This window comes from Geospiza fortis, unplaced genomic scaffold, assembly GCF_000277835.1.
Source record: "Geospiza fortis unplaced genomic scaffold, GeoFor_1.0 scaffold301, whole genome shotgun sequence".
NCBI lineage: Eukaryota > Metazoa > Chordata > Aves > Passeriformes > Thraupidae > Geospiza > Geospiza fortis.
Window position 1 is genome coordinate 391,351 of NW_005054490.1, and position 16,105 is coordinate 407,455.

Below are 16,105 nucleotides of genomic sequence, written 5' to 3' on the forward strand. Positions count from 1 at the left end.
TACAGGAAGTTTGCTCCTCAGTAGCTCTCTGGATTGAATCCATGTTTAGTACATTGCAAACCTCCAAAGCATTTTGCCTAAATAGATTTATGTCAGTATAGAGACTGGTGGGCCAGTTTCTGGGACTGACTTGACAGAATGAGGATGACCTCCTTAGATAATAAAATATTTAGAATACACATTGTGTATTAGTGCAAACACACTGTGCTTGGGATTGCTTATATCCATACAACAACACTCAACCACTTCATATAGCTGCTGATCAAAGTGTGTTATAACTAGACCTTCCATTTTTCCAATGTTGATTACACCAGCATTTTGTACTGGTGTTTACCAAGAATATTTTGGTTTCCCGCAGAGTTTTTGGGGTTTTTTTCCCTTTACCCTTTCTTTTGCTTTTTTGCTTTCTTCCCCTGTTTTATGAGGTTTGGGGGTGGTGAATTTTTTTTTCTTTTTTTTTAGTAGGATATTCATTAAGTGATCTGTATGTTGTTTGAACTTTTCCTGATTTATTCTGTTTTAGGAACATTGCTTCCATGTTTCAGTTACAGCTTTCTCCCGGAGAATATGTACTCTTTGCTGGGTTAGAAACTGGCTGAGAGGTCGAGCCCAGAGAATGGTGGTGAATGGTGTTACTTCCAGCTGGAAGCTGGTCACAAGTGGTCGTGAGAGACTGGCTAAAATTATTACTGGCTCAAAACAACTGAAATAGAAGATCAGATATGTGTTCTTTAATAAGGGAAAATATATTTTAATATTTTTCTATGATCTGATTTCAAATTACCTTAGCTATCATACTTCTTAAACTAGAATGTAACAACTTCTCTCTAGGCAGAAAATGGTGTTTGGTTGACTCAATTCTACACGTCAGCAAATTTTATCACATTTAGCAGGAAAATTGACATACAATACATAGAAGTATTTTATGCAGTGAATGGACTATATTCTTTTTAGCATCTGATCAAGGAAACACGTACCTCTAAACATTCTGCCATGAGGCAATGTAGACTCGGCACACAATTGGATGCCTCCAGTCCTTTTTTTTTCCTATGACTGGTCACTCTGCAGTTTTCAAATACCCTGGCCCAAGCATTAAAATTGAAATTATGGACTCATAATTTCTTTGCAGTGCAGCAGAATCATCTAATCACTCCTGCTGTGTAAACAAGTGAGAAGAGTAAGTTATGTTCTAAAACATCAAAAATACTACAGGTGAAAATCTGCAGTAATCACACTAGCCACCAAGATCAACAAATTTAAACAGATCATTCCTTTTTTCATTTACTTAGATCATTTGAGTATGTCTCATATTTTCAGCCAAAAAATAAAATCCTTAATATGATATCTACAGCTCATAAGAGCTGCCAGGACAAAATGATGACCAGGTCTAAGAAGGCTGCAAGGTCACACAGCTCTGTTCCATCAAGAAGAAATTATTGTTAAAGTTTTCTTAGCTACTTCCTTTGCAAAGCTGACTCTTAGCTGAGAAACCTGCTTCACAGGCCATGATGCCTTCCCTGATGCAATCTTATTGGTTCAGTGTAAGCCTATGCCTATGCAGAAAGCTGCTCCATGATATGGGTTTTATTTTTTGAGAAAATGTCTGTAGCAAAAGTGAAGACCACCATCTCATAGGTTGCACACACATACTCTCACAAAAGCTAAGCTCTAAAATTCATGATTTGTGTAAGTAAAACCTTCCAAAATAGGCTTTCCAATCTTCATAATTTATGAATCTCTATTTACTGTCACTTTAGTTTGCATAATTTTTTATAACTATTTGTAGGACAACAAATAAGTAGTTCTGGGATTTTTTTTTTGTTGCTCTTATGAATTTTATTCACATTATATGAGACATTCTAATATATGTGACTGTATTTGCAAGTGGAGGGAGCAGGAGATACGCCACATTTGAATACAAAACCAGCAGATGAAATGTGGTCTAAAAATAAAATAGGGACAGATGGGGGCTCCTAAGAAAGAAATCCTGGTAATGTCATAGATTTTGTAGATATTTTTGTCAGAGATTAAATAACTCTTTGCTTTTTGACTTTCAGTGAGTTTATATTACATCTTCATGCTACCACTATAATATGCACAGACAACAGAAAAGCTTATTTGCATGTCTACTTGTGCTGCACAGCAAATTTTTAATATGCAACAATAAAACTCAGATACTGCAGTCTTGTATGAAGGTAGGTCTCTCTGAAGAGTTTTTTATAATTGAAATCTATACATGAAAAGATTAAAATATGTAACAAAATTAGTTCAGAGAATTAAAAATAAAGGCAAATTCTTAGACTGAATAATGAAGTCAGAAGTTATCAGGTTAAAATAAAATAATAATAACTTTTTTCTCATAGTAATTAAAAGCCATGCAAATATTTAAAATATAAATAATTAAAAATTAGTCCCAGAAATTAATACCAGCAATGACATAGTCTCAAAAAAATACAGATATGATAAGAAAAATAAAAAAAAATAAAACTGATGTTTTATAAAATAAAGTCTTTCCATTATGTAAATATTTAAGTGTTCCTATTATGTTGAATATACTTGCACTCCCCTAAAGAAATTTATTTTGTACTTGGAAACCTAAATGACCACTACTCAAGCAGTACAATTGATTATAGACATATATTACTATCAGTCTTCATAAAACTAATTTCTTTGTAGAGTGAAACTATTAGAAGCAGGAGTAACTATCTCAGTAATTCTTTGAGTTGTGGACTTCAGTTAAACTTGCAGAATATGTGAAAGTAAATCATTATTCTGATTCTGTTTCTGAGTAATTTTTACAGCATTGCTTTGTACAGAGGTTAAATGGAAGCTGTTAACTGAAGACTGACAATTCTTTTTAAATATTAGTTTTTATATTTATATTTATATTTAATAGAAATATATTATTTGTATTTCTGGGTGTAGAAAGTAATAAAATCAAGGGGGAAGCATCAAATAACAAAGAAAATTTCTAGACTGAAGCTAAAATGTCAGTTTCTGAGGAAAAGTGAAAAAATAGGGCAGTATGAACTGAGAACCCCTTGTAGTATAAAAAATATGTCTATTTTTAAAAAATCCACAAAACCAATAGCAACAAAAATAAGGAGACAAAACCAGGAAAAAAAGAGATCATCCTTTCTTGTCAACGGTGGTACAAACATATTTACTTTTGTTATTTTCCAGTATCTAAAAGTCCAAAGTGAGAACTTTGCATGATAGGAGACAGTAACATTTTAACATCCCTACTAGTGAATATTTATGCTAATTTTAGGAAGATGGGAAGGGATCCACAGCACTGTAGCTGTAGTGCCAAAATAACAGACCTCTGGCCCAGCCAGCGCCTTTGTCCTTTTCAGTCTTGCACTCCTATGCATAATAAGTAACACTGTAGAATATTATGTTCTGTGGTTGACACTTAGTATCTTAATTTCCACTGCTAAGTAAATTTCTTGCTGCCAAGTTGTAAACCTTTGAAATATAGGGTTTGTATTATAAGTGCTGCTACAACCTTGAATATAACTGAGAAAATGACACAACTATAATTATGCTCTATGAGAAACTTAATAATGTATTCTGAACTCATAATTTGGTCATTTATTTTCTATAATTGCATTTTTACTTTCTCTTTAAACAAATCTTTATGATTTTATAAACAGCACAGTCATCTCTTTAAAACTTAGATTGGCTTCTCCTTTGTTAGCCCTGAATTTCTTAGCTGTATACACCCTCCTTCTCTCCCTCTATTATTGCTGCAGTGACTTGAGACTGTGTGATACAGAAGTCTAAGGACCAAACTTCCAAGTACAGGTTGCAACTCCTTCAAAGTGAACCTCTAATTTCCCCTGCACCTGTCTAATATATTTCTAAAATTAAAATTAAAAAAACAACAAACAAACAAACAAACAAAAAAAACGGTTGAAGTCAAAACCTAATTTTAACAAAGACACAAAGAGTCCCAAACCAGGTGGTGGGTTTTTCTTCATTTAAATTCAGCCAATCAAAAGCAAAGCCTAAAGGAAAACCAATTGTCACTTCTTTCTCTGAATAATCTCCTGATTAATATGATTTCAGTGTGATTAATCAAGTTAGGTGACACTTATTTCTCTTTGCTGGAAGCTGGAAAATAAGAAACTGTATCAGGGAACCCTTAAGGAAATTTCCCAGCGTGACCATTCTCGAGCCTCTCTGGCAGTCACGCTCCCAAGGCCAGAGACTTTCACTGCTGGGACTGGAGCCCCTTGGCAGCGGCAGCTCCAGTGCCCGAGGGGAGCCCCCTTGACTCCCTGCACTCCCCACTCCCAGCCAGGCAGACCAGGTTCCCTCACCCCTTTGACCTCCGGGTTCCCATTGAAGAGTCTCAGATGTCTCATTCCATAAAGCCATTTATTCACAGTGCAGTGACGCAGAAACAGCTCCACAGACTATAGGATGCTGCTTCTCCTAAAAGAGATACTTTAGTGAAAATTCTAAGCCATCTCATCTGTTTCATTTGTCTGTCTTCAGTTTTGTATTTTGGCTTCTCAGGTGCAATAATGGATTTCAATTTGTAGTGACAGAAATAATTAGATAGTTTAGTCTGACCTTCTGTATGACTCAGATCATGAAATATCTCTCTGGTACTTTTTCTTTTAATAACTATGACAATTTGTGCTATTCATTTATTATGAACAATGAATTTTTGAGGGGAAAAAACCCATTCAAAATCTTTCTATTTTTATATAATAGTCCTGATTTCAAACCTGACAAGGAAGCAAATATTCACAGTACTCCTCAATTAACTCAGAAGAAATAAAGTAAATACAAAGTAAAAAAAAGCCAAACAAACCAGAAAGATAGTTATTTATTTCAGCTGGTTTATTTATATCTATCAGTATCCATAACTCCCTTTTTTTTTCTCCCAGAATGAAGCAACACCAAATCAGGATGTAAATAGTCATGCTTCAGTAGGTCCCCAGAAGATGCTCATCTCATGATACACACAATCCTTTTTCTTTGACAATAACTTTGACCTCAGATATTTCCCAGTTCATACTCTGGAACTGTAAAACTTTTGTGCCACTACTACTGTTTGCAAAACTGTATTACATGTCTGATTAATGAAACAACTCGAGATGAAAGGACCTGTGAATAACAGCCTGGTACAAAAAAATAGGTGCTATTTTTCTGAGAAAAAGTTTATTACTAACTTAGAGGAGTTGAAGCAGTGATAGAACAAAATATATGTGTCAGTCTCAATTTTCTTAATACTTGAAGTCCATAGAAATTTCTTAGAATTATATTTGCAAAGTTCCTCCATTTATGCAGGTGCTTTTGTACATATTCCTAACAACTACACCAAAAGACATGATGTATTACTCAACAGATCTACAGATTTATCTGAAAAGATCTAAATTACAGTTTTCACTTTTCATCATGATTTTAAAGAAATATATTCCCTATTCTGTCAAAGTAATTTCTAAAATTACCAGCAGACTAAAAATGCCAGTCTCTTTTAAATACACTCCCAAATTCAACAGGAATACAGACTGAATGTTTTTAATCATTTAAAGCTGTAATGCAATGAACCTAAATAAATATAATCTGAAATTTGCCTTCAAATGCCTTTCTCTTCCACTACCATCTAATAGAATAATTATAATGTAGTCTCAGAATTTATTTTCTGACCTCAAGTAACTTTCATTCTAAAACATGAGCCATCTGCATGAGAAATAAAAAACAACGAACCACATACTAACATAGAAAATACACAAAAAACCCAACTAAGCAATGAAACAAGAAACCCCTCAACCCTTTTCAAACACCCCACAATATCCATGCAAGGCCAACTGAAAGAGATATAGAAAAAATGTCAACAAATTTCTGATAGGTAAGAGTAAAGGAGATAGAGCCACATTCTTCTTAGTCACACCCAGTGACATTACAAGCATAAATGGGCATAAATTAAAGAAAATTCCAGTCAACCATAACAAAAATGGTGTTATAGTGGTCAAATATTGAACGAGGTTGCTGAGAGAGGTTGTATCGTCTCCACCCTTGGAAGTAATCAAAACCCAGCTGAATATGATCTTGCATTGAGTAGGAGGCCTTCAGAAATGTGCTGAAATACTTGTATGATAATAATTATCTTGAAAGGCCATTCATCATTTAATTAATTTCAGTTCAATAGCCAGTGACCTTGCTTATCACCCTATCCTTTACTCCCTCTGAGGTTAGAATGAAATACCTCAGAACGAGTCTATCAAGTATGCTTAAGTCTCTTTGAAAAAACAACATGACATTAGTGGACTCGAAGGGGTGATGGGAAGATCAATTTTTGCTGAGGTTGTCCAATCAGTCATATGCAACTGCATTAACATTGTTCCAGTGTTCTCTTTGTCTTTACAGTTACCCTATGCACTGACTATGAATGTGGGAAAAGACTGACTCAGAGGCAGGAGGAGATCAAGAATAGCACAGTACTTCACCTGGAAGCAGGAGAAGAGGCAGCAGTGGCTGTTTATTCTGATGCAGAGACATGTAGTTTATATCGATTAAGTCAGGGAAGCCAAGACTATGTGACCTTTTAAGGCTGAACAGCAGATATCTTTCACAGTGAAAATGGCAGCAAGAACATTGTAAACACATTCTTTAATGTAGTACACTCAAGTTCCACCAAAAAACTTGCTTAGTTTTAGTTAAATATGAATGTGGATTTATATTTCTTATGAACACAGTCGATCTTTTATTATCTAATATTTCGTGATTTGAAAACAAATGAATAAAAATATTCTTTTTTCTTACCAAAATCTGAAATCATACAACATGGCACAGTTACCTCTGATGGGCACTTTTAATCAAAAGTTAGAAATCTGAAGTAAAATCAGCCTGTTGACAGTTTTAAAATCAATTAATACTTATTTAACAAGGTCTTACCTCAGCTTCTCCTGTATGTATTTCAGAAAGAAAACCAAAGAAATTTTTGAAAGAGCACTAAACAAATGGACTCGTGCACTTTAAAAATAAAGTTCAATAATTGCAGTAAGTAATCAACCAAGCTAGGAAGCAGTTTTCCTGCATCTAGCTGATATCAATCACCATGGTATCTCATGAGCTCTAAAACTTTTCTAAGCAGTAATCATGGTGACCAAGAGAGGAAAACAGAGAACCAAATAATATTATTCAGCTACAAGAACTTTAAAATAAACATTCTTAAAAGCTCAGGGCATTATTTAGGCTCTCAGTCTTTTGTAAGTTTTTACTGTTTTGACTTGTGTGGGAAAGAAAAAGAAAGCTGCAATTACCTAAAAGTATAGACTCATTGCTGTGCTAAGCTTCAGCTTTCTTCTTTGACAGTACTGCAGGTTACTAATTACAGTTTGACTGCCAAAATAAACTTATCAGGTTTACTGCCTTTTTAAAAGGAGAGGAAAGAACAGAATTTATGGCGAGGTGGAAGAGATTCGTGTGAAATTTCTAAACAGTCTCTCAACTGCTATGGTAAATACCTTGTAAATTTCCTAAATTCCCACTGTGTAGTATGAATGTTCAAAATTAAAGTGGTGTTTGTTTGAAAAAACATTGAAATTAAAAAGACTGAAGATGTTGGAGAGTTAATTTGTGTTCCCGTGGAGATGATTAGGCACTGTCTATACTTAGTCTATGACTAAGTAAAATGTAGAAAACTTAAAGGGTTTTCTTATTTTATTTTTGACTACATAATTGTCTTAGTTTAAAAAATGACTATTTTAAAAGTTGCCAAGTTCACAGATATGAATGTAAAAGATTTTCATAGCTTTATCTATCAGTGACATATGCATTATGTAAAATATATATGTCTTCACTATTACTCAAATAAGTTACATAAATACATAGATGCTGGTAAGACAAATTAAAATGATATTTTGAAATTTACACATAGCATAATTTAAATTATGTGTCATTAGAAATATTTCCTTCTTTAATGATCCATCTTGAGCAGTAAGGACATATTTCACCCCTTTTTAAAATTAAAGTTAGTTTGCCTCATCAACTCCCTTAAAGCAAAAGTCTAAGTATTTGAAGCAGTAAACTATTATCAGGCTTTATCACAGTGATGTCAACCTTTGAGTGCTGGATTTAACATTGAAAATGGTATGTGTACCTTAAGATGTGTGTGTATTTTCAAGGATACAGACTTTACATTTCAGTTTGGATGTACAAAACACAATAAAGGATGATAGAACATGTTTTGTTCCATTGCCATATTTTTCAGAGCTGCATATTTGAGATTAGAATTGGCTGTGATTTACTTATCCCAGTTTCTGGAAAAATGGGAGAGATATAGTCTGTAGAAGTTTTTTTTCTTTAAAGGTCATTAAGACCAGAATTCTTTTTGTATGCTGCTACATACTTAGTCAACACCTTAAAAGTTATGCTTATAACCATTTTGAAAATATATCAATGACACAGAAAACTATTAAAGATCCAGTTGCTGATTTCTGTCTGTTTATTTGAAAATTATATTAGCTAACGCAGAGTAACTCACAGCTTGTGCCTCAGATGCAATAAGCATTCAGCAAGAACTAATGACTTATATGAAGGAGCAATGTGCAAATGGTCTCACAGTTTCCAAAAATGAGAAAAGAGTAGGAAAGGAACCATCATGTCATCCTGAGTTATCAGGGGCACCACATTGTCCCTCAGTATGGCACATCTTCAGAATTTGAGCAGTCAATAAATCCACATGGGATCATGTGCTAATGAAGCGTGCAAAAGCAATACAAATCTGTAAGCTCAGCAATAGGCAGTGTTATTGAAATTAACCCAAAAGGTGAAGTAGAAGGATATTCACAATTACTTTTTAAACTCTGACCACTTAGTTTCTGACATGGAAAAAGCAAATCATGGGACCTGATGCAAATGTGATGGTGTTGGCTCGCAATTACATTCTGGAGCTGGAAAAGAATAAGGAGATAAAACATCTTGCTTGAAGTTATTTTCTACCTCAGCTATTTATATCTCCTCAAGGGTTTTATAGACTGTGTTTGCAAAACCTCTATTTTTTGAAATTTGCCTCCTCCATTTGTATGTATGTGCATATAGATATAAATGCGCACAAAAACACACACTCTGGTAAATCTTATTTATTAATCATATCAGAGTTTTTTATTTTTTTAGGCCGCTGTTTGTTCTATATATGGGTATTCTGGCACTAATTATAGAACAGATTGTGTTGGGATTTCTACAGGACTGCACTATGGCAATACAGATTAAGCAATTAACCTTGATGCCACTGTAATTATTAAGATACTTTAGCAAAATGAACTAATTTCCCCACAGGATGTTCTGCTGAAATCAACTTCCACTCTTTTTAAGATGCCAAAATAGAAAATGTTAATGGAAAATTAAGTTAGCAGTTTTTGTAAGGTGCTGGGCCTTTTCAGTGGTCATCTTTTAGTGTTTCATGCAAAAATTCACCCCAAAATCACAAACATATATTTTCACAGTAGATAAATAAAAATACATGCAATAATGCTCTATGGAGGTCACTGAAAAAAAAGGAAAAAAACCAGATAACACCCCTTCATTTGGTGTCTTTACCATGCAACTTCTAACCTTAAAATTTTAAAATATACAGCCAAGAGAAACTGGCTTGTATTTACATTTTGTACACAGTTTTATTCAGGTAATAAAACTGCTTGCATCCAAATTAAAAACAATATATACTAAACTCTACTACATTAGAAACATAATAATATGAAATATTTTATCTTCATATTTACATGTATACTTACATTTTATATTACTCATAGTTGCCTTAGTACTTCAATTTATCACCATTAAATTTATCCCAAATGCTACTTAGTTTTAACTAGCTCAAATTTGAAGTAAATACTAATCTAAAAAAAGATTTTTAAAAAATCTCATTATTGTGACCTTTTATATATAAAGAGAGCAATATCCATCCTGCAGAATTTTTTTGTAAAAAAAAAAACATTTTCTTGAGTCAACACACAATTACCTTTTGATCATTATATGTACCAATATTAAGACTAATTGCAAAAGTAAGATAAAAGGGAAAAAAGCACACAAAGGAAAAAATTTAGGCAAGTAGCAGGTATTATTTTATTATATTATTTAAATTGTTTTTTAGAAAATGTTCTGGATTTCAATACTTTTTTGAAGACAAATTTGAATATATCTCAATTAATATATATAATTCTGCATAATTACTAGGTAAACTAATAAAATACACATTCAGAATAACTACTGTCATAAAATTAACTGTATTTATATTAGAATAAAATGTAGACAATATTGTTATTATGAGGCTTCATTTACCTTCATATGTAGAAGTAAAACCTCAGAAGAAAAATGGTGAACATGAAAACAGAAAAAATCTGAATTTTTTTTTAGATTTGATAAAACCGCATAGTTTGCCTTTTTTATAATTCTTCTAGTGCAGCACATTTGCATAATACTGAAGACTGTTCAAGCAGCTACTTCAATTATAAAAGGAACTGAAGCTATTATCAGTTACATTGGTAATTCTTCAAATAATGTCTTTTTTCAAAAGAAGGAACAGTCCTTGAAATTCTGCATTCTCTATTTCATAGTAGAAGCATTTTCTTCTTTTTCTTCAAGTCTTGATAAAGAGAAAAATATTTAGAAAATATGTAGGCTTTGTCAGGCTTATATTTTGATATTTCTTGGGTATACCTATTTGCAAGAACTCAGAAATTTAAAAAAAAATGTTTTGTTTTAATGGAAAAACTTGTAGGTTTCCTGAGTTTGTTTTCATTTTGAGAATTTGGAAAATTTACAGACACTTGAGTAGAGAGAGATTCAGCTGAATTGGAGCCATTTATGCAGAGATGTGTAATGAAATGAATTGAAAAAATTAAGAAAATCTTAACTAACCCATTTAGGATACTGAAGAATTTACAGTGCTCTAAAAAGTAAAGGAAATTTAATCTGCAAATGTCTCTTTCTACAACAATCACTGTTTTGATTGAAAACAATAGGACTGCCCTAACTACCAATGTCAAGAAAGGCCTGTACTTGACTGCTCCCAGCAAAGGGCAAGCTCATTTCTCTCTTGCTCTGTCCTACAGGAGTCATTGCTGAAAGCAGCATTTTCAGTAACATCTTCCCCAGAGATGCTAGCACAACAGAGCAATCCCCTGCTGACTATTTGTGGCCGTTTGCCATTTGTCTTTATGATTTGTTCTAAATTATTTTCTTTGGTAACATGTTTTTTCACTTGACCATATTTCACTCCTTTCCTCTGATTTGCAGATATTTGTATTAATGGAAAACCTTGTCCATCTAAAATATGTTAAAAGGTTCTGTGTATTTTAATGTGCTTGTAATATCCCAAAGAAAATATTCTATAAAGCATTTAATTGTGAGAATTATTTGTTAGTAGTTCTGTTAATGAACTGGGTATTACTCACTTGGAATACTTAAGTAAGTTCTTTGAAGGTGTTCCAACTATGAGGCGACCCCTTCCAGACAAGTACTACAAATATGAGAGTTATATGGAGAAATAGGAAAATTACGAAGAAGTGAAATGATTCACTGGGATCCTTGCAAGAGCTAAATGCAGGAAAATAAAGTAAAAAAAAAAAAAAAAAAAAAGGAGACTGTACAGAGCTGCTCTGAGGTGAATTATAGTGTATTGAATAAACATAGCTATTTAACATTTCATATGTTTAGTCTTGTTGTTGCCGTTTGTTGTTGGTTTTTTTGGTCAGGTTTTAGTAAGTATAATAGACACATTTACAAACAAAGCTGTGTTTTCTTCTCATTGTCTGGCATGAGGAACAATATTATTATGATGAATTATACATTAATCATTACATTTACCTACTGTAAATATTTCTAAAAGTGTCATTTCCATTTCTGTAATGTGTGGCTATGTGATTCTGTAACATACAGAACAGGGAGACCATAAGAACTTTAAGCCTTCTCACTGCAGGGTCCAAACATAAACCTTAGGTCTCCTTTCTCCTTTCTGGGATGTTTTCCCCCATTCTTTCTTTTCTCTTTCCTGTATCTGTCAAAGATCCTTGTTCTGCTGGCTCTTGCCAGCCATTTAGGTGAGGAAGGGGCTGTCACAGGGGTATTTGCAGGCAATTGAAACGTCCCTGGGGAGCACAAGCAGGAGGCAGGTGAGCAGAGGTGTGGTGCACAGTGCGCACAGGCAGGTGTGCAGCTGCCCTCGCAGCCCTGCTGGGGGCTGGGCTTTAAGAGGGTGTGGTAGTTTGGCTAGAGGCTTTTTTTTGTTTGGTATTTTTGGTTTTTCTCTCCCCAGCTTGACTAGACCCAGGAATGGTTTACAAGCTGCCAAAAGCCATTGCTGCTGCTGGCAGCATGAGTGTACTAAGCCAGCCAGAGCCCCCCAAGCACAGAAATGTTCGGGCCTCTGGCTGCAGGGAGCGCCTGAGCTGCTGCCAGTACCCGAGCACCACGCAGGTGACACCTGGTGCAGAGTGAGCAGGTGACACCTGGAGCAGTGTAAGCAGGACTGCTCTGTTTGGTGGCAGAGCTTCAGGAAGGAGTGGAAAGGCTAAGGAGCATTAGGGAACAAGAAAGAAAAACGGGTGGAGTTACACCCTTCCAATCCTGAGAGAAGCTCAGCAGGAGTCGGAGGAGCTCTGCCTGTCTCAGTAGTGTGCTTTCCACATAGTAGAAGGGGTTTTCAGTCCGGAAGAAAATGGCTCAGGAGAGATCTTATTGCTCTCAACAGCCACCTGAAAGGAGGCTGTAACCAGGTGAGGGTCGGTCTCTACTTACTGGCAATTTTCAATAGGACTAAAGTACACAAGCTGTGCAAGGGATGTTTAGGTTGGACGTTAGGAGGAATTTTCCCATGGAAAGGGTGATTCAGCATTGGAACGTGCTGCCAAGGGAGGCAATGAAGTTGCAGTCCCTGAAGGTATTTAAGAAAACAATGGATGTGGCACTCAGTGCCCTGGTCTAGTTGACGAGGTGGTGTTAGGTCATAAGTTGGACTCTGTGATCTCAAAGGTCTTTTCCAACCTAGCTGATTCTGTGATTTTTTTCATCCTTTTGACAAAGGTCCTTGATTTTTCCTTCCCTCATGTACTGACATTACGATGCAGTTTTTCTTTTAAATAATCAATTACCTATTTCACAAATGGCTGCCCAGCAGTGGATGGACAATTTGTTTCACTGGTTTCTGTTGCTCAGGGCTGAAAATGCTGTCACCTTGTTTTCTTTATCGTGCTATTTGAATTTCTATTTAGAATCAGTAAAGTCATAACAGGGCTTCACAAATAAGCATATTCAACAAAGCTTTTTCCTCTCTAAGCATTTCCATAGCCAATACATTTCTCACATTTATGCAATATTCTTTTTATGTGGGCAGCATAATCAATGGATTACAATGGAGAAAGGATAATTTCTCTGACATTGTCTGAATCAGAAATGGTGAAGAATCAGGCTTTTGAGAAGTAAATATTCATAAAGCAAAATGACACATAAAACTTTAAAGGAAGATGGTATCATATTGTCTGTATCAGGAAAATGAAAGACGCTATTATTTTTTTTAAGCTAAAATTACCTAATTACTCAATTCAAACTAATAGCAATAGAAGCAAAATTCAGAAATCTATACTTCCAATTTTACATATTCATTTAATGACTGTAGGTGCTTTCCTAAGCAACCTACAAGCCAGATGTACAGACTCTCTTCAAAAGTTATTACTTTTGTGACTTCTACCAGTGTTTCTATGAATACCACTGCACAGACTTGCTCCTAACTGAAGCTTTGACAAAAGAATTTTGAATAAACAAGAAGTAATGCAAGAAAGGAGATATTAAATGCAAATAAATTATGTCTGGTTCATGAGTCTGTAAAATGCAGATGTGAATGCTAATCAAATATTTTGAGAAAGTTAGTTACAGGCAATATGAAAAAAATAAATATCAATTTATCATCTTGCATGTACTTATGCTTTCTGAAACCTTTTGGAAAGGTTTCCAAAGGAAATCTATAGGTCTACCAAGAAAACATCTACAGTTTGATGTAAATTAAACCCTTTAGCCTGCCATTAAGACTTATTTAAACAACCATGAAACTGACAGGTTTAAAGAAAAACATCAATTTGTTTTTCATTACTTTCATAATTCTCTGAGTTATCTTTTTTCTTAAGAACTAAAGCAGATGCAAAACTGTTATTCTAAACCAAATCCAATTGAATAGAATCTCTAGAATACTTATTTATGAAGCCTTTCATGAAAACAAGCAGCAAGATAAAGGAAAAGAAAAAAAAAAAAACCTCCAAAAAATTAAAATAAAAGGTTCAAGTAAAAGAATTTTTCAATCATACCACTATGTTTGGGAAAAGAAGAGAAACCATATGATACTGTTTCAAAAAGGTAACAGGAAAAACCCTTCATAGTATTTTCTTTTTCAAGTATGTATTTATATGTAAAATACTAAACAAAAGATAAATTACTTTGCTTCACCTAATTTTAATCAATAGTTCTTTAAGGCATACATACTGTCAATTGAACCAGAAGGAAAACAATTATAAAACAATCACCTCCACAAACTCTGTCATTATTCTTCTCTCAACTTTGATATTATCTTCATAAATTTTAAGACATCACATCTCTCAGCTTTGCTGGATGACATCAGCTTCTCCAGATCAGAGAAAAAGAGTTTCTTAGATGTTACAAAATTTAATAAAATCTGTCTAGAAATGTGTGTTATCTAAGAGTATCTCTCAGCTTTGCAACAACGCTTGTATTTTTCTGTCATTCATAATGTTGCATGAGAATAAAATCTCTCTAAGTATATTTTGAGCTCTTGAGGACATATATATGTACCTGTATATGTACAGGTAATAGGTATAAATGCATAAAATAGGTATTATTTTATGCAATAATCTTTACAACCCAGCCTTTCCTAGGATATTGACAGTTTGGTGTTGTTGGTTTGGGTGAGCTGTTTTTGGCGGCTTATTTTGATTTTGAGCATAGAAGGCCATAGAAGAAAGCTGGTTCTCTTTGTTTTGCTGTCACCTACATATCATTTCCCTGGAATAAAGGAAACAGCTGAAAGGGATCAGACTTTATGAGAAATAATTCCACTCTACAGATTAATAAAGCCTACACCAGCGTTTTTAGAAAACCAAAAGCTTAAAAATTATTTTCTCACATTGTTAATTTACGAGGATATCCACCACACTGAAACGTTTAACTGCCAAGGATATGTCACCTCCAGTATGATGCAAAAGAATATTTATTTTTAATGTAAACACACAATACTGTAGTGGCATTAACAGTAGTGGCATTAACAAGCTCTTCATTTTGTTTATGTATTGCTGGCAAGTGTAGAGAATGCTGTTTAGCCTACTTGTGAGTTGATGCAACCTTTTCTTACTGAGGAACCATCACTAATAAGACTGTCTGGCTGTTATAACTAGCTGTTCACTAGACTAATGTGAATGTATTGATGACATGGCTTTCCTGAGCCTACTATATATCACTAGTTTTCTCCAAGTCAATTGAAATCAGACTGTTGGTCATAAAGAACTTGAAACTTGTGTCATAAGAATTTGATTTTGATAGGTTTCCTGTGAAGATGTATTTTCTTGTTCAAATCCCTCAGCTTGCCTCTTCCCCCTCTCATTAATAGACAGCTGCACAAGAACTACGCTTTTCAGTCATTTCTCAATTAATTTGCATAATAACACAGCGTTTTGTGAACTTTTCATTTAATATCTGACCTTATCAGTAATATTACTAGTAATTTTTGCAGATCCTTTTCTCCCTTTGATCTCTCACCAACAGTATTTCAACATCATGAAAAACTATAAAATTAGAAATTGTCACCTCAGATCCCATTTGTTACCTGCAGGGGCCCAGTAGTGGAAAAGGATTCTTATTGTGAGAGAGAACACTAAAACTTAATTATACCCTACGATGTTCATACTTTAAAATTAGATACATTGATTTAGCTACTTTCCTCTTCTTTTCTTATTCCTTCCTCTATTCATTCCTTTTATTTCTTTCTTTTGGAGTAATCACCATAACTTTTTGGTCCCATTTCATATAAACTTTTGAGAAAATTATCTATAAACTGAAAAAGCACTCAGAGAAGAGGGCAAATTCT